Source organism: Manacus vitellinus, unplaced genomic scaffold, assembly GCF_001715985.3.
Source record: "Manacus vitellinus isolate BGI_N305 unplaced genomic scaffold, ASM171598v3 scaffold_15_pilon, whole genome shotgun sequence".
In the NCBI taxonomy this organism is placed as follows: domain Eukaryota; kingdom Metazoa; phylum Chordata; class Aves; order Passeriformes; family Pipridae; genus Manacus; species Manacus vitellinus.
In genome coordinates, this window is record NW_021939122.1 from 14,916,344 (window position 1) to 14,934,913 (window position 18,570).

The 18,570-nt window shown below is 41.3% G+C and overlaps 1 protein-coding gene across 1 annotated transcript in view; it reads left to right on the forward strand.

The window, feature by feature from the left end:
• The window catches only part of RBM20 (RNA binding motif protein 20), a 69,078-nt gene that overhangs the window by 22,094 nt on the left and 28,414 nt on the right, over positions 1-18,570 (forward strand).

Here is an 18,570-nt window from a genome sequence, read left to right on the forward strand (position 1 = left end):
ATCAGGTTGGTGATGGCAACCCCCAGCTTATTCCTCATAGGAAACTTCATATTGCTTTCTCCACCATGGGGTCACCTCCCCATGTGGGCAAAGAAATCTCTCATGGACTTGATTTCAGGAATGGAACCAGAGTTTTCTTTCTCCTCAATCTTTTAATTAATTTTGTTTCTCTTCTTGGAGGCCCTTTTACTTTTTCTACATAGATACATATTCAGAGATCACAAGACAGTTTGTTGGATCCTTCACCCTCCCCTGAATTAAAACCTCTCGAGAGCCATTCAGTATTTGCTTTATGTCCGGAAGGGCTAAAGTGTAGCCAAGGCTTACAGCTACCTGCAGGGTTTCCTTGGGTACTACCCACACAGCTTCCCCTGTCTGAGACTCAGTGCCACTCACTGCGCCTGGGAATAAGTATTTTTTTACTGTATAAACTGAGTGCTGAGGTTCTCCCTTTTAAAATCTGTGTTGGTTTTTAAATGTCTGGGGGAGAAAATTGCCCATAGGCAGCTCCCATTACTGATCAGGAACTGTGGTTCAAGGGGAAGGAGAAAGTGGCTGTTTATCACTTCTCCTGCGGGGGGGGGGAACATAATCACAAATGCATGGCTCAGTACTGGGTGCAGGAGCTGGTGTCCACATCAACTGAATTGTTCACTCATGTTTATTGCTGGAAATGATAGTAAGAATATTCACCTGAAACTCTGAGAATTCATTCCATTTCCACCTTGCTCAAATGAGTATTTTTAACATGTAGCTTATATAGTCATTTTTCAGAAGGTCTCTTTACTGGAAATGTCCTACCCAGGCACTTTCTGTTCCCATAGCAGAAGCAGAACTGGTTCTACATTACATCTGATTTTATTTTATGTTATTTTATTTTTGATAAGCTGTTAATGACTAAAAAGCCATTGGGTGGCAGTATCAGCCAGCAGACACCTCCATTAGTTGCTGAGCTAAATGCAGAAGTCTAGGTAGGAAAGATTAGAAATGACAAGTTTCTTTAGATTGAAAACATGCATCAGTTTGTATTTGAAGAGGCTGAGTTTAACTCCATACCATATAAGTATTGAAAATCTTTTAAAATTAAGTGTAATCTCTTTGCTTTAATTTCTTCAAAAGCAGAAGTCTTCATTTGTAATATTGAGTTTGTTTTTTTTTTAAATAAATACCTATGAATGTAGAATAAAATTAAGCAGGAGCTCTGGGCCATGCACTGTGTGCCTTTAGGGTGTGCTTGCATAGGGGCTTAAGTGCTGTTTGAGCTTGGTGGTCTTGAGCTGTGCACACACTTCAGGGTAACAGCATCTGGGATTCATGTCATACATTTATTTTCATTTTCCTTTTGTTCACTTTTCAGCTAATAAAAAGCTCATATATGTGTTCAGCTTCATGTTTGGAAAACAGCATTTGTGATGACCTACTATATAATTGTACATTTGGAAGCAGTAGACTTTAAATATCAGTGTATTTGTAATGATGTAAAACTTGCAAAACTGACTAAGAGTGCCTGCTTTAGGCTCTATTTGTAGCTAAGGCTGTGTTTTCTGTGATAGGAGTTGTAGTTATATTTGTCATAGGGTATGGTGTCAGCTTGATTATAGGCATTTTCACAGAACTACTGTTCTTTATGTTCATGCTGGTAGCTCTCAGCACTCTCTCCAAAGTTCAAGGCTGGCAAGACTATGAAAGCTGCAGGCAAATATTAACTTGTTTGTAATATCCTTCACTACACAAACCCCATCTGAATAGGAACATTTTTTGAGTGGTACCATAAAAAGCCCCCCGATCATGTTCTTCACATCTTGCTTTCAAATGCACCAGATAATGCCACTTGTTTAAGCTTAGTCATGTCTGGGGGAATGTCAGGAGTTTGCATCACATGAGCTGCTCCTCAGATTTCCCAGCCTGCATCAGCATGTTTTGCTGGGTAGAAGCAGAGTGGTGATGTTATTAAAATGGCTCATCCTAGATGTTAGTATTAATATTTAAGTATCAGGTTTATTCCTGTTCATTTTCGTGCAGTATTTCACATTTACATTCAGCTGCTTTATGTGAAAACACTTTAGTATCTTTCTTTCCTTAAGGTATATGCATCAAATAGAAGAACACACATTCTAACTCATTGCCCTGTTTCCATTCTTGTTGACAATTTCATTTTCTACTTGCTGCCCAGACTTACCATCTTGGGGCAGCTTTGAGCCCATCTTTAGATTAATTTGAAACACTTCTGTCATTTCCACGATCTGTTTATAGACCTGGTATTGCTTGTCTTCTTTACCTCCTTGGAGATCAGGACAAAAGGGTCGTTGGCACATTCTTGCTCATGCTACAGATCAACAACCTTCTCCAGAGCAAACACAGCATGCAAGGGACGGGGGAAGCACCCGATACAATCTGGGTTTGTTCCCTGTTGTCTCCTGCCTTTGTGGCATTGGTGAGAAATGCCCCACACCTGGAGATGCTCCAAACTGGGCAGATCATTGAGCCTTTACTCCTCAGCATCAGTTTCGGATGCTCAAGGGCCACTGTACTCACCATGCCAACTGTGCCAGCTCTGGAGAGAGTGGGAGATGAGGAACCAAAAAAGGCTGGAAGCACTGAAACGCTGGGCTGTCTTACACCTTGCTGTCGGGGGACTTTTATTCAGGACAAAATCTGCTCAGCGTGTCTGACTCTGCCCCAGGGCTCTGTTCCCAGGGCCTCTGATCCTGTTTCAAGAGTCAGGAGTTGATTGGCTTTGCTTCCCAAGGCTTCAGGCCTGTGTTTTGTCCATCCCATCCCCACAGTCCCTCCCCCATGATGCACATGGAGTTGGACGCCCCGCATGTGCCCATGTAGGGAAGGGTGTAACTATCTTGTTGACATCAGCTAATCCAGCCAGGCATGTGAAGGGGCAGCAGAGTGTGATGCTCACATGTAGTGTGGCAGATGGCACTTGGGACTGGCTGTCTCCATCACACCCCTCAAGACCGACATATAAGACAGGGAGGGAGCTTTTTTGCGTACCTCTGCATACTCCAGACAGAGCTGCTGAAGAGCTGGGCTGTCCTAGACCCATGTACTGAACCACACTCATTCCGAGAGGAGAAAATGAATGAGTCTTTCCTGTGCTGCAAATTAATGGCAGCTCTGCAGTACTTTTAATTTCTACAACATCTGCGCATTGCATTAGATGAAAATAACTGAGCAGGACAAGATGGCCTGCAGTAAACACTGTTCTGTATTAGTGAAAGCCTTGCTGACTGTGTCCTTTTCCAGAGGTATGGTCAGATGGGACAAAACTAAATGCTTTGTTAATGAGTTTTCATCAATGACATCTAGGTAGCCCTTGGGAAGTTATCCTTATGCTAATGGTGGAGTAGGCAGCAGAATTTATCATGCATATTATTCTCTTTCAAGCTCCAACGATGAACAAAGACTTTGCTTTCAGTAGACAAGTCAAAAGGTGAAAGCTTCTGTGAAAGTGTTACGGACACAGAGACCACGGGCCAGATCACAGCTAGAAGACCTGACTGAAGGGTTAATTAATCTGATGAGAGACTTCGAGACTGATCCATTGTGCTGGAGGATTTTAGGTAATTCAATTAAGTAATTGAAAACCAACTCACCTATGGAAACTGCTCAAGATCCCTTTATAATTTTGCTGAACACTTACACTGTCTTCAGCTGCTGTCCCATCCACCAGATTATTTTCCTGTGTGATAATGAACTACTGCATTCACTGTGGACTACAATACAAAACCCACTAGGAGTAAGAGAAAGGTATGAAGAACACCATAAAAGCAGGTGACTGTCCTGTGCCCTTAGATGGGAAGCAGCTGGCAGTAGTGCAGAAGCCCAGCGTTTCCCTGCAGTGAAAGTTTTTCAGCTTGTGTTATACATACGGGCAACTGTGGATTTGCTGTTCCTGCTTAAAATTTAACTATTTTCTCTGGTAAATCATATTTTCTATGGAACTAAAATACTTGTGTTAGAGTATTTGATTAGCATAGTACTTGCACCAGCTAGTAGAAGTGTGAATACTGGACACACGAGGAAATCTCAGCTCAGTAGAGGTTTTCTTGGCTAGAAAAGGCCACTAAGCAATCGACTCTGTCCTTAGGTGTAACACAAGGTGTCTCATCCTTGGTCACCCAGAGAGTCCTTTGCCTTCCCCAAATCAGGTTTCACAACTCATCCTAGTGGGTCTGATACCAGGGAGCAGGAGTGACCCTGACCCTGGCAGCAGCACTACACTGTAATCTTACTATTATATATGGGCAGTTAGATTTGATGCTGCCAGTCTCTGAAGACTTACTCTACAGACACTTGAGCAATTTAAAAAAAGTTAGAAATACTGATGTGGACCTGTTTTAGTATTTAACAGTAGTTACACCCATAACCCTAGAAGACTATGATAAGGTTTGTCACTGTTTCTTGATGTCATGTTAAAAAAGTATTTATGAACTTTGAATGGGTTTGCTAGTGGTTGTCAAAAATTGTCAATGTCCAGGCACCCCAGAATTTTGGAATCACAGATCTCTGGAGTATTTCTGGTCTTCAGTTTATTAGTTGAGATATAGACATTTGAGACAGATGTTCAGTTTTCCTGTCTGTCATAAAGAAGTTGTAGATGAAGTTGTCTGATTCTAGTCCCAGTAAAGAAGCTGGTTTCGTGTCCTGGCCAAATCAGGCTGTAATGCTGCTGCAAAAAGAATTGCAGCTGCCTTTTTTTAAGATCATTTGTTTGAATATTGCTATATGGAGCAGGATGAGAGCTCAGGAGGAGTGACTGGCTGCAAGTAAGAGCAGAAAAAATATATGTGAAGTTTTCTGCATGCAGTATAAAGACAGCTTCTTAAGCTCTTCTTTCTTGGGTGAATAAGATATTGTACTGTTTTACTGTGCATTACATTATAGAGGTTGAGATGGATGAAGCAAACTCCTTTTAAAAGAACTTATTTGATTATTACAGAAATACAGGAATTCTTATAGCAGATCCAACTGCAGTTCTGTCTTTGAGCATCTCATTTCTTGGGTATTATAGAAACATGACTCTAAAGCTCATTTTTGTGGAATATGGAGATAAGCTTCTTCAAAACTCCACCCTGTAGATGGTGGTTTATTCCAAGAGATCTTCAGGCTCATGTTCCATCCAAATATCATAATGTGTCATTATTCAGTAATATTCTCTGAGTGGGGATTCTCCCATATCTGGAGATCTTGGTCTGTTTTTTCTTCTGAATTCCACTGTTTAAATATTCAAATTGATCCGTCACATTCCTGCTTGGCTTGCATTGATGCATCTGACTTCTCAGGATGTTTTCTAAATGACGTTTTTTGTAATAGTAATACTACGATGCAGAACCTCTGGAGATAGAGGCAGAATCTGATATTTTTTTTTTGTGCTTGCTGTAATAAAACGAGATTTTTAAATTCATGAAGAGACATCAGAGTCCAGAAATTGTGCTGGGCAATTTATATGAAAAGATTAACCTCTCAAGTAGAAAACCATTCTTAAACAATCTCAAATTAGAGTGTTAGAGAGCGAAATTTCCTGAAAAGCTGCATCACAGGACTTAGAACTCCTCATCAAATATGTTATTGCTTTTGACTCAATGATTTCTCAACTGCTCAGCTAAAATCTGTTCTCAGCTGCATTACTTCATCTATGGTTTGGGGTTTTTTTTCGATCCAAGTAGTCTGAATGATTTTTTTTTCCTTACCCATACTAATATTCAAAGACTGCCAGTGAACCTTTCTCATCTCACCAGCCCCTGGGAGCATCGTATTACCTTAAAGGAGGGCGTCAGGCAGTTGGGAGACCTTGTATGTGCCGACAGGGTGGGTATTGAGACTATCTGAGAACAATGAAGATGCTCCCAGCTGAAATTTAACCAGCTGAGTGACTTCAGTGTCTCTCTGAAGTACGTTAGCTTTCAAAAGCAATATTTATTTTTGATCACTTTTAAGGTTGCAAAAAGAGCTGAAAAAGCACATAATAGTGAATGTTAAGTCATTTAATTTGAATGGCAGGTCTTTCCTTGTGAGGAAGCAGGGAAAGGACTAGCTGCTGGTTTCTTTCTTTTTTTTGTTTTTTTTATCCTCCAGCTCAGCAAATAGATGAGGCAGGGACATGCCACAGGGATGAGACTTGCTAGATTGCCTGGAGTGCCGTTGTTTTGGGGCAAGATCTTTCCCTGGGTGTGAAGGGAAACTCGAGTATCTGATGACAGATGAAAATGCAGGTTAGGGAACACAGGGAACTGAGAGAGTGAATTTTTTCCCTCTCCAGAGAGATCAGCGACCACACAGCCCATGAGTTAGGTAGCGTTTTCTGAAATCAAATCGCCCGTGTTACTCGCCTTGCTTTCCGTCATTGGCCTGCTTTGACTCTGTGGAAAAAGTGCAATTCCATCTGCTGACACAGTGCAGTTGGCCGGCACTGCCCGTGCCGCCGATTGGGCCGGCAGCTGCGGGCAGGGAGGAACCTGCAGTGCTCGGTCACGAGCCATATGCGGGCAGTGGGGAGGATTAGCTCTGCTCCCAGCCGGAAAGGTCCCGACACAGTTCCCAGGCTGAACTCACCACATGTGTTTCGCATGACTGTCCTGAGGTTGACATGAAATGGAGAGTTCAGATTCAAGTGAAAGTTGGTTTGTGTTTCTTCGCTCTGTTTAATGAAATGCAGATGCAGAGCAGAGCGTGAGGGCGTCCGTGCCGGGGGGTGATGTGACAGGCTGTAGAAAAGCCCTGTAGCTTTTACTAATTCCTTCTACTTCCCCTGAATTTTCTACTGTTTCCTGATGGGAGTTGTATGTAGAAGGAACCCCCTTGGACCACCTGTTAAACGCCTTTCCCCTTTCAGTCACGGTCCTTGCCATCTCTCAAACATTGCGGTTTTTTATTTGGAGAAAAGCCAGAAACTTGAACAATAGTTTGCTCCTTTAGAGGGATGGGGAGAACTCTCTGACATGGCACAGGAAGGAAGAAAGAAGGCAAGGAAAAAATTAGAAAACGTGGATGGAGACCCCTAAGAGGTGCATATTCACGGGCTGATTTAGTTTGCCTTACTGCAAGGTAATTTTGGAAATGGCATCTTCCATAGAAGGCTCATGTCACATACAGAATGCTACTGCTATTACAAAAGACTAATTTCCAGACTAATGCTGGAAAAAGGAAGTTTAAGAAGCTCTTGCTGTAAGGAGCATCATCTGATGGACTAAAGAGGCTAATGTACCCTTGGCAAAAATAGGAATATTGGCCTTATTTTGATCTTTGGATATGAGAGAACAGCTCATTTATTTCCTAATAACAGAATTTATTTCTTAATTCACATATATACTTTTGCATGTTAGAAACAGGAACAGGAAAATATCAGGTTTTCTGTCTATGTTAATTTCTGAATAGTGTGAAATATGGGAAGGATCATTAATTTTGTCACCCAGATGTAAGGCACGACATGTTTTGGTTTAGAAAAGTGCAAAACTTATCCTGAAAAGCTTTGGTTTACGAGGAAAAGGTGGATTGTGACAAGAAAAGACCTGCTGAGATAACTCATCAGACTGCATTATGGATGTGCGGGCTCTGTGTTGCCTCTTGCCCTTGCTTTAGAGTCTCAGCAGAATGTGTGGCACAGGTCAACACTCGTGCGCTTTTGGGGCAGTGGATTAGCGCTGGATGAGGAGTTTCCTTCTCGCCGAATGTTTCCAAGCAGGCAGACAGCTGACTCGAGCAATAGCCCAAATATCAGCACTATCTCTGCTCAAAACCTCAACTGTCCTTAGGAAGAAGCCAGCCTGAACATGGGCAGGTTGCTCAGGGGATAAGATGCGATGTATTCGAGCGCGTGTTTTAAGAAATTTTTAAAACTTCGGCCGGGTAATGTTTCTTGCCTTCCAGAGCAAGGACTTGCTTTGTGAAAGTCAGTCCCTCTTGGTCTTCGTTAGTGAACTGTGTTTTTTCCGCAGTTTGCCTAATTAGACTGTGACCCTCTTCCCAGTAGGATCCCTACTGCACTGTACGGAAACAGGATTTTGGTGCCGATACGTGAAGAGGCCGAGAACATATGGCATAAACATCAACTGATATTGTTTGCCATCCACACTTGCTGCGTGTAATGCAACAAGACCGGCTCCTGGCGGTCACGTGATCCGCCTTCCAGTCCTCCATTTGGGGTGGGTTTTTTTCATTCCTAAAGTTGTGACTTTCTGGAAGGAAGCTTGTAAATAGCCAGGGCACAGAGAGCAGGTAGAATGCCAGTGGGATGTTACCAGGAGGCATGTGCGCCACACTGACATCGGCTCCTGACCGCGCTTGCTCCGCACCCGCTCGCTGCTCCCGACAGCCCTACATGTTGCTAGAAGGTAAGATCATGTCGTGTCATCCGTGTCCTCCCACCACCGCGCTGAAATGCCCGTGTCCCCCGTCTCCAGCAAGGAGGGACGCCGATCTGCCAGAGTATCTTAGCGATCTTTAAAGTTTAATTTTAAATACAGCTCTTTCCATAGCAAAGGGAAAAGACAGGCAAGTGCAGCTCTGGCGGCAGCGGCTAACTGGGATTTCAAATTAACGATACGATCTGGTTTGTGCAGTAGCTTCTTATCGTGCTTAGCTTTTTGTAATACAGGGCTTTTAGACTTTAAAAGACATTCCACACCCTATTGTATCCTATTGATTTGCCATGGTTAGCCACCCTGTAATAAGCTTCATAGTCTGTGTGAGAAGGCACAAAGCAGAACTATATTAATGTTGTTTACAACTAGTGGGCAAATTATTATTTACAAAATGTGAAAGAAGTCAAACCACCAAAACATTTCAAAGACGTTTGAATTTGGAAATGCCTTCAGTAGACTATGAATAGAGTTCCTTGGAATAAAAAAAAAGAAGAATCAGAGCAACATTACTATTTTTTGTTTGGTTTATCATCTTATTGTTTGGGGATTTTTAATGACTTTTACTTTATACTTCAAGATAGCTTTTTATTTTCAGAAATAAAGCCTGGTAAATAAATATGATAATTTAAAAGAATTTATTTTTTTTTTAAAAACCAATAGCGCTCATAACTTCCTTAGACATCTTTTCACACAAAAAATGAATCTGAGTCCCAGAGCGTTTTGTAGTGTAACCTTCTTAGACAGTTGGACAACAGCTACTGAGCAGGGCATGCTCATTATAGTAAAAATGGACAAAACCATCAAGAAAAATTAAGAGGAAATGGTGCAGTACTTAACCAAAAAGTAGTGGCCGGCCATCTCCATTGACAGTTCTGTCAGCAGGACTGGGCAAATGCCCAGCTGGGTGTTGTGGATGGGTTAATATCTTCACACTTTTTCCTTGCTCACAGCTGCCACATGCAGTGCTCTGAAACTTGATATTTTTCATCAAAATCTGATTCTTATTTTCCATCTTAGTATACTAATCAATTTTACCATGCAGAGCTTAGAGCATATTAACTGTCAGTTAGTCCTAATTAATACTGAAAGCAGACAGAAAGGGAGAACAAAATAATTGACATTATTTAATATAAAATGCCTCTCCCAATTTTGTTTCCTTTGTGGAAAACTCTTTGGTCACTGTTCAAAATTTAAGCATGGTCCTGTTTTATGTTTTGTTTCACAAGGTTGATTGAATGGCAGTTTATTATTCAAGACAATAAATTAAACTTCTCAAAGCCAAAGAGTTGCAGCAGTTCTGGCACAGGCTGTTTTCTGCCAGAAGGAACGTGTTCAGGTCTGATTCATACAACTGTTGCCCTTTAACGCAAGAAAAATAAAGAAAACCTCATATATATCTTTTAAGATTCACATTAAAATTTCTTTAGCATAGAAATTAGGGTGCATTAAAGAAAAAAGTGAGCAACATTCATTGCAAAACAGATAATGAAAGCTTCTAGGCTACAATATGCTGCATATTACTTCTGCGTATTATGGCCTAGTATTAAAGGCTGATTTCAAAGAGATCATGAAAAGTTTATTAGAGTTACAGAGTATTCTGAAGAGAGCAAACTTCTTTGATGTTTTATGTTTAAATTAAATATAACCAAGATACAGGAGTATTGCTCTTGCTACAGTGAAATCAGGAAAGGCTTTGCAGCGCACTTCAGTAAGAGCTGATTTAGGTCTGGGCTTCATAAGGCTCATGTGTAATTTATGTATGTCAGTAATGCGTGTAGGTACCTAAACAATAGGAAGTTATAACATTTATATTGTTTTAAAATATACATAAAAGGAAAACCAAAAAATAGGCCTAAGTATATAGTCATGTAATATATATATCTCTTAGGAAATCCACAGAGGTTCAGAGGTTCTGTTTTTCTAATCAGAAATCCGATTGAAAAATAGCTGAAGCTTTGAGGGGATTTTTATGAGGGTTTTTTGTTTTTTTTTTCTTTTATTTGTTTGTTTTTTGGTTTGGGTTTTTGTTGGGGTTTTTTTAGATTTATTGTTTTAAGTTGCCTACTTTTCAGTATTAGCGATAAAGTAACTCATATTGACCCCTTCAGATAGGAGCTATTTCAGCCTTTCTCTTTGTGCGCTCTTGTGTATGTTGGTTAGTAACACACAGCATAGAAACAACTTTTAGGGGAGATGGGGATCCTGGATTAATTATGAAATGACTGTGATGCTCCTGGGTGACTTGTAGTCCCAAGATGTCAGTTTTCGGCTGACCTGGGGTACGAACAGAAGAGCTCAGGTTTACGTGCGATTTCTGTAGCCTGTGGCACTCATGTTCCCCTAGAGATTTAATTTACTAATATGCTTTTTCATTAATCTTTCCAAGTGTATCATTGGGACTAATAGTTAAAAATCAAAAGTGAGTTTAATATTTTTGGTTTGTTTTTTTTTCCACAAATGACAATCCTTTGAGCACAAATGAAAATACTTTAGAAATAAAAATCCTTCTTAGTACTTTACCCCTTCCACAGTTATATGTCATTTTCCTGTCTACAAACTGAAGATATTACCTTGGTAAAAGGGCTTTTATATTGTCTTATGTTACTGTAAAATAGAAATGGCTTATTCAAATGAGGAATTATCCGCCTACCACATTATAGCTCCTACTTTAAACATACAAATGAAAACAGCTGTGCCTCCAGGCTCTGTGAGATATTGATACATTCAAACTTATTATTTTTGTAGTAGTTAACAATACTATGCGGAAAATACATTAGCAGGAGTTGTGGTGAGATATTACTGTAATATCTTTTCTAGTAAATACTATACGTCAAAAATTATTTTTCTGTTGGGCATTTGCCTACGTGCTCATGTAAAAAGCCTTTGAAGGGTTTCTGACTTGTTTTCTTCTTTTTTAAAGGCTGTGTTCTCTTTTTTTTTAATTAACATAAGCTTTCCAGATAATTTCTGCCCAGATTTCTTTCATTTTCGAGGGGAGGCTTGGAGCAGCACAGCGAACACCAGGCCGTGTGGCAAAGCAGCAGGCGCCGTCCCCAAAGCAGGGGTGCGTTTGGTGGAGCTGCTTGCCCTGTTCCAGCCGGAGTTCCGTGGCTCTTCCAACTCTTATCCTTGTCCCTGCCTCTTTGCTTGCCCTGTGGGTTTGCATTACAGTCCATACCACCTTTTCTCATGCTTCTCGCCCCACAAAAGGTCTTCTGTGCTCCTCAGCCTCCTGGCAAGTCGCCGTCAGTTTGCAGCCTGGGGCAGGAGCAGGAGGGTCTTGGGGCACGGACGCACAGCACCCGGACACCATCATCTGCACAGGGTCTGTGGCTGTTCGGGTGATGAGGTTATTGAGGACCATTCCTTACAGGAGCCCTGCTGGGATGCTGGTTGGCAAGGATAATCCGACCTGTGGACTTTGCCTGGTAAAGGGGTATTTGAAGCCTGGCTGATAAGAGCTGGAAGGGCGCTGGGGAGGCAGGCACAGTGTGGCACTGCCGGAATGTCGCAGCACGCCCCGAAAGCTCCACAAAACTGTGGCATGATTTCTCTGCTAATTTAGAACTTTGCAATATGTTACCAAGGGCACTGATCTGGTGCTATAGCTGTTTCTGGCAAGTTTTAGCATACATTTAAAACAATTTTTAAAAAATACATTTCTTTTAACTTCCGTAAATAAAGAATTTAATCTCCTTAGGAAGAAGTTGCAGCTAGATGGTTGCAGTATAACTAAAGGAATTAGTATGGCTGCCTATTGAAATTTAAAATGTAGACCAGTGTTCTGATGTGCACACTAATTCTCAGAGACACTTTGACATACTGTGGCACATCATCAAAACCAAACAACATTTAAATATCATGAAACAATATAGTAACTTTTGCAACTTCTGCAAATCATTACATATAGCCTTAGGTTTAGGTGGTACATTTGCTAGACTATATCCCTTACTTGAAAAGAACTGGACTTCGCGGAATTAAATATTTTTGGAGAAATGTGTTGCATGGGGTAAGGCAGAAATAAGCCTAGTATACAATCTGGAGTTATACACAATATAAAAGACAAATTTTCAGTTTGAAGTGTATACTGGGTAACATACACAGGAAGTGTGATGGCCAGCGCAGACTTCGATGGTACCTGGCATTGTTGTTCTGGCGTTGAAAGTGCCAACTGTTTTTTATGGCACTGTATTCAGCATTTGAAAGCAGCTAAATGCAATAGAAGCAAATGTTGTTGCAAAGAAGCCAGGACTGGTTTTAAACAACAATCCAAAGCAACTCTCTCAGAACTATAGAGCAAGAGTTGTTAATAAGAAATCAGTCTCACCAGAGATGATCCACCCTTTAATTCTTGCAAATGCATGTAGAACAGTAGCTTTTTTTTGAACAGAAGTGACTGTGAGAGAGGAAAGAGCATGGTCTCTTCAGCATGAAAAGCAAAGCCGAAAGGTGAGTAAGATATCCTTGAATTACTGATGTTTGGAGAGCAAATGGAAAGTACACCACAGTTCCCTTACTGGGAACACTCCTCAGTCTATTTGATGCTTTCATTGATAACTTGGATGAGCAAAGCATCCATTAAATCTGCAGCTGGTGCCAAGAGGAGAGGATTTACAAGTGCTCTGGAGGCAGCATGGGAATCCAGAGTAATCTTGACAAGCTGGATCCGATGTAACCCGGATGCAGTACTGATGAGGACAAAATGAAATGGTGGTACAATTAATCTGTTGGATAGTCAAAAGAAGCAAGGACTGAGCTGTTCTTTATTGTGTGGGAAGTCAGACCAGCTGAGCTCCAGAAATTCTTCCTAATCAGCATCTCTGGGCAATATCCTTTCAGGAAAGTGGCTGAGTGTAACAGGGAACCACAGAAGGAGCTGTGCTGTTATGAAGCAAAGCAATCAGACTGGGCATTACAAACAAACACAATACACAATACAAAATGTGCAGAGAAAGGAGCTGGGATGATTGTAGAGAAGATATGATAGCAGCTACAGGACAGTGAGAGAAGCCCTTCTCTGCATGCATGGGCAGACTGGTTTATGCTGTCAGCAGTGAGCCATCTAACCATCCTCCTAAGATCATTTCCTATTTTATTTCTGTGATCACAATGAACTGTTATCCAAGATAGAGCCATATGTTCTGCCCTTTTATCTTGTCCCTTTCTTGGTGAAAATTGCTTGGCAGAGAACATCTTGGATTGAAAGTTTCAAGAGTAGAAACTCCTACTCTTGGTAGGAGCAAAGCACTTAACTTCTATCAGCTTTGTAAACATCGAGGTTAGCAGCTCTGTGATAACATTTTACATTTCATCTTCCTGCTAACTGTTAGGCTGGGTAATTGTCCAGATGATAAAGTTTAGCATTGCCAAATGTATGCAAAACTCACTTGGCAAAGCGCATGTATATATTGGCTGATGTTTTATTTTCCTCTCTCAGTAGTATAATGGAGGGCTTTAGAAATCATTATTTGGGATAAGAAGGGTTTAACTTGCAGCTTATACATGTATTAAAGTAGCTTAAGGTTTTTAGTGCTCCCCATAATTAGCTGGGAAACATGATCTCTTTTTTTTAATAATTTCTAACCATAAGTCAGCACAAAAAAGTTTAGTAATAAATGATTTCAGAGCTCAAATTATAAAGGTGGAGGGTTTTTCTTCTTTCAGCAGTCTTTCCAAGCTTTTCTGACCAAGAAAGCAATTTTACTAAAACCAAAAGAAAATACTTCTGTAGAGCTGAAGAGAAAGTGAACACTCATTTAGTATCGACCAGAAACAGTCTAGAAGTATAGGAAAAAGTTCATGTATCCATTTTATAACCAGTGTTCCAGTCTTTGTTACATAAGTGCTGGATTTATTCAACAAGCAAAAATGAAAATAAACCCTGTGTTATTAATGGGATCAGCAAAACAACATAACATAAAATGTAATTATAATATAATTATTAGTAGTATAATGACTAATTACTATTATAATTAATATATGTTGTCGAGATGGCTGAACTTTGTCTTTACTCCTACTGGTGTTTGAAACATGACTCTGCAGTTTCCTTGTACTCAAGAGGCTGAATTCTGTCCTCACATACAAACATAATTTCAGTGAAGTACTGTCACTTGCTGCATTTTTCTTTGAAAACTGTCTTGCCAACTTTGTCTATCTAACAGTTGATCTGTATATTTTTAAGGCTTTTTCATTTGCTTTTTTAGTACAGCACCAATTGTTTTGGGTGAGTTTAGAGAAGGCAGCCTCGTGTGTTTTGCATAAATGATACATTGCAGGGAAGGGATATTCACATTTCTGCATAACAGAATATAATTTATTTTCTGCTTGGATAATTAGGAAATGGTTCTGTGGAATGTATTCAAGACTCCTGGATTACAAATTTATAGTTTACTCACTGTTAGAAAAATTGATTCAGAAACAGCTTTAGAAACCAGCACGCTACTGCAAACATGGTTTCAAATGTAGTACTGTGCTAGTGCAGGTGATGATACATGTAGAATACTTGGGTGTCTTAATGTCATTGGCCACTTTAATTCTGAAATTTTAACAGCCTGGGGAAAAAAAAAGTGTACATTTTGGAAAAAAAATATTAAAAATTTTTCTTGCAAAAATTTTGACAGGTAGGTGTAATTATGTATAAAAGCAAATGTGACATAGAGAAGGGAACGTAAAAATCTTAGAAGATTCATGGAAAATGCAAGAAAACAAATTCTGCACTGCTACAAATTACTTTTTGTGGGATTTTTTAAGTATTCTAATTCACACTCTATGCAGTATTTCAGATATCTTTGGGTCTAAATTCCTAAATAAATAGTTCCAGCTCAGATCATCACTTTATTAATTCAGATTTTTTTATTTATTTCTTAATTTTGAAAGGTGCTGGGCAGCACTTGAAAACTCTTAGTTTTAATACTTGAAAATCAAGCTCCAGGTTGTTAGTCTGTTCTGATAGACGTTTTGTGGTCAGCCTTTTCATCACTCTTGTAGACAGGATGGCTCAAATAATCGAGACATCTAGATACCTTACCTCTGATGCTGTGGTGCTCTCTGTTTCTGGATGCTAAAAGCATAATAAGGATTACAGGGATAGCAGATGGGCTGAATTGATTTATAGCAATATGACCTTGCCAATGTTTGCAATCTCATTGTGAGTATTGTAGTAGTCTATGTACCACTTCAACTCCTATCTCCCAGAGCAGTGTGAAAACTCCCCTGGATTATGGATTTCTGTGTGGAAACTGTACGGCAGCACTCCTGCCTGTGAGTATTTTAGCAAAGAAAGACCATTTCTGGCTTTCCTGGTTGTGCAAGAGATTGCTGGTGCAGGCCAGCTGTACAGTGGATGTTAAATAAATAATTGCAGAGGACAACTTCTGTTTACTTTTTACATTGCTGACCTTATAATCAGGAATGTTTTGCACGGGATAGAGCTGACTTTGTCTGACGCAGGCCAATTCCCTGAGCACTGGACGGAGAATGAGAGCTTCATTCAGCTGCTTTCAGTCATCTTACAGCAGAGACCCCCCACGAGCAGGTGGGGGCTGCGTTTTGGTAACCTGAGGACGAGCTGGGGTAGGAAGTGCATGTGTATGAGTGGTGTATGGCCCCCACAAAATGTTTACTAAAACTATCTTCACTTTGTGTTTGCACTTTGCAGTAGTTTAGTAAATCTCTGGCAGGGTTATTTACAAAAATGTGTTATCAAATACATAAACATTATGTTTGTAGAACAGAAAGAGGGAAAGAAACTTTCAAACCTGTGCATGCTGGCCTTGTGCATCTCTTATGTCGTGTATTTCGTAGCAGAACAGAAAACCTCAAATCTGGGTGTCTCTCTGAAAGATGCTTTATACACAGGTCTTCTCCCAACTTCCCATCTGCATATCTGGTTTTCCCACTGACCCATGAACAAGCCCTTCCTTCTTTGCCTTGATTAGATGATAAAATATTCTGTTTCTGCTGTGGGAAGCTAACTCTGCAACCTGAAACACCCTGAAATCTGGAAATTCATAACAGACATGGATTTTGAAGCTGTGGCTGTTCCCAAACCTATTGCTGCATGGGAGCCACTCTCCTCATTAATTCTGTCCCTCTGTGAGTAGATTGGAGGCTGTGGCTTCTCCTTACAGCATTCATTTTCCTGTAGGTGAGGTTTCCTGCAGTCCCAGACCTTCCCACTGCTGGTTTGCAATCCGGGGATGAAGCCGATGGGTGCTGTTCCACAGCAGGGCCCACAGACTGTTTGTCTGAGGTGGCTGGTGTGGCTGTGCAGGGCATTCCTGGCCTTGCCTTCCCCATGCCTGGCAGCAGATCCCAGGAGTGAGAGCTGGGGAGCAGAAAGCGCCCAGGCCTGCCCAGCCGGGGGTGCTCTGACAGGGCACTACTTGTGTGCTGGGAGGTTCTTAAAGGCAGCGCTCCAAATCTGGTCAAAATATGAGGCTGAGGCAGTTTCAGGGCTTGTGGCAGTGTCAAGTGAGATGTTCCTCTGGAGAGAAGGAGCCTGTGCCTCCATCCAGCAGGTAGCCAGCCGCCGGAGTTGGGAAGTGGTTGCAGCTGTTGGGACACGCTCGCTGCTGCGTAGGCTTGCAGCACAGTGGAATTGTATTGCTGGTAACAGGAGTCGTCTGTGGCTCCTGAGCCTGAAAACAATATATGCTGCTGGCTTTTCTTTTTATTTTAAGACCACCAGGCAGTTCTTATTTGCATGCTCTATAAAACTTTTTAGAAGAGTTTTGCAACTTACTTAAAGAAGAACAGGTATAGCCAGCTACAAAATGGAACAATCGTCAGGACTGTGGCAAATCCTTCCCAAGTACAACATAAGTCAGGACACTCCAGATGCTGGTGGCACAATAGAGCCCAGGCACAGGGTCAGACCATGTCCCCTTCAGCCATGACAATATGTGTCACAATGTGACATCCCCTGCTTGCTGAGCCCCTCACACCACATGGACTCCTTGGTAGCTTTTATGGGTCCTCAGGATCTCACAGGTTTTTGGGGCTGGGGGTTTCTGAAAACTTCCGTGTTGTTTTGACTGTCCTTGAACCCTGACTCTCATCCATAAGCAAATTTACAGCAAACTGTGTTCTAAGTGCAAGTCAGAGGGCAAGCGATGGAAACCACAGGGGAAAACAAAAGGCACCTCAGCTCTGAAGCTGAGCACTGGTGTCAGCTTGTGCTGGCAGGGAGTCGTGTCATTACATAATGATGCACTTATCCAAACGGCGGTTTGTATTTTGGGAGACAGATGTGCCTTGCAGTTGCTAGTGGAAGTTAAATGTTAAATATGAAACCCATTCATTTTCTCTTAGTCATACTTTGGATTTAAGCAGATGTTTTCCTAATTTGTGGTTTTCAAATGTAGCATGCTGACAAGACATTTATCATTAACTACAACTTCATCCATGCAGTTTAGCAAATTGGCCAATTATTAACAGTGAGGGTTGCGTGATGCATAGCTCCTGCTACTTTGAAAGGCCTCAATTGAAACCCAATATGTTTTTACAATATAAATTAATTGAGCTTTGGACCGCATCCCTGTTGTGTAAGTGCTCTCTGCTCTCATTGTCAGAATGAACAGCCATTTGTAATGCACTGAGTAGCTGTACTGTCTGTGAGCAGAGGTCCTAGTGGTGGAAAGGGAAAGATAACATTTTTCTGGTGGGGCATGGACATGGCTGATGGTATCCACATGTAGGCAGCATGACATATGGAGGGAGTGTGGCCATGGGGTGGTGTAGGTGCATGGAGACCAGGCTTGCTTTGCCACAGATGATGCAGGAGGCAACCTGAAGGGGTGCAGGGAGAGTGATAAAAGCAGGGTGGGTGCAGCTGCCTGGAAGTTATTGCTGCCTAGTATTTTCCATTTCGCTTGCATGTAACTTTGCTAGACTTTCGTAGAATCATAGAATGGCTTGGGTTGGGAGGGACTTAAAGATCATCTAGTTCCAACCCTCCCTGCCATGGGCAGGGACACCTTTCACTAGACCAGCTTGTTCAGAGCCCTCTCCAACCTGACCTTGAACACCTCCAGGGATGGAGTATCCACAGCTTCTCAGGGCAACCTGTGCCAGTGTCTCACCACTCACTTTACCCATATTGATTTATTTTTTCCTGGTTTATGTTTGCAAGGTTTGACAAGGTGGGAGGAGGAAAATTTGGTGGTGGTGCTGTGAAGTGGTGAGGTGTTCCAAA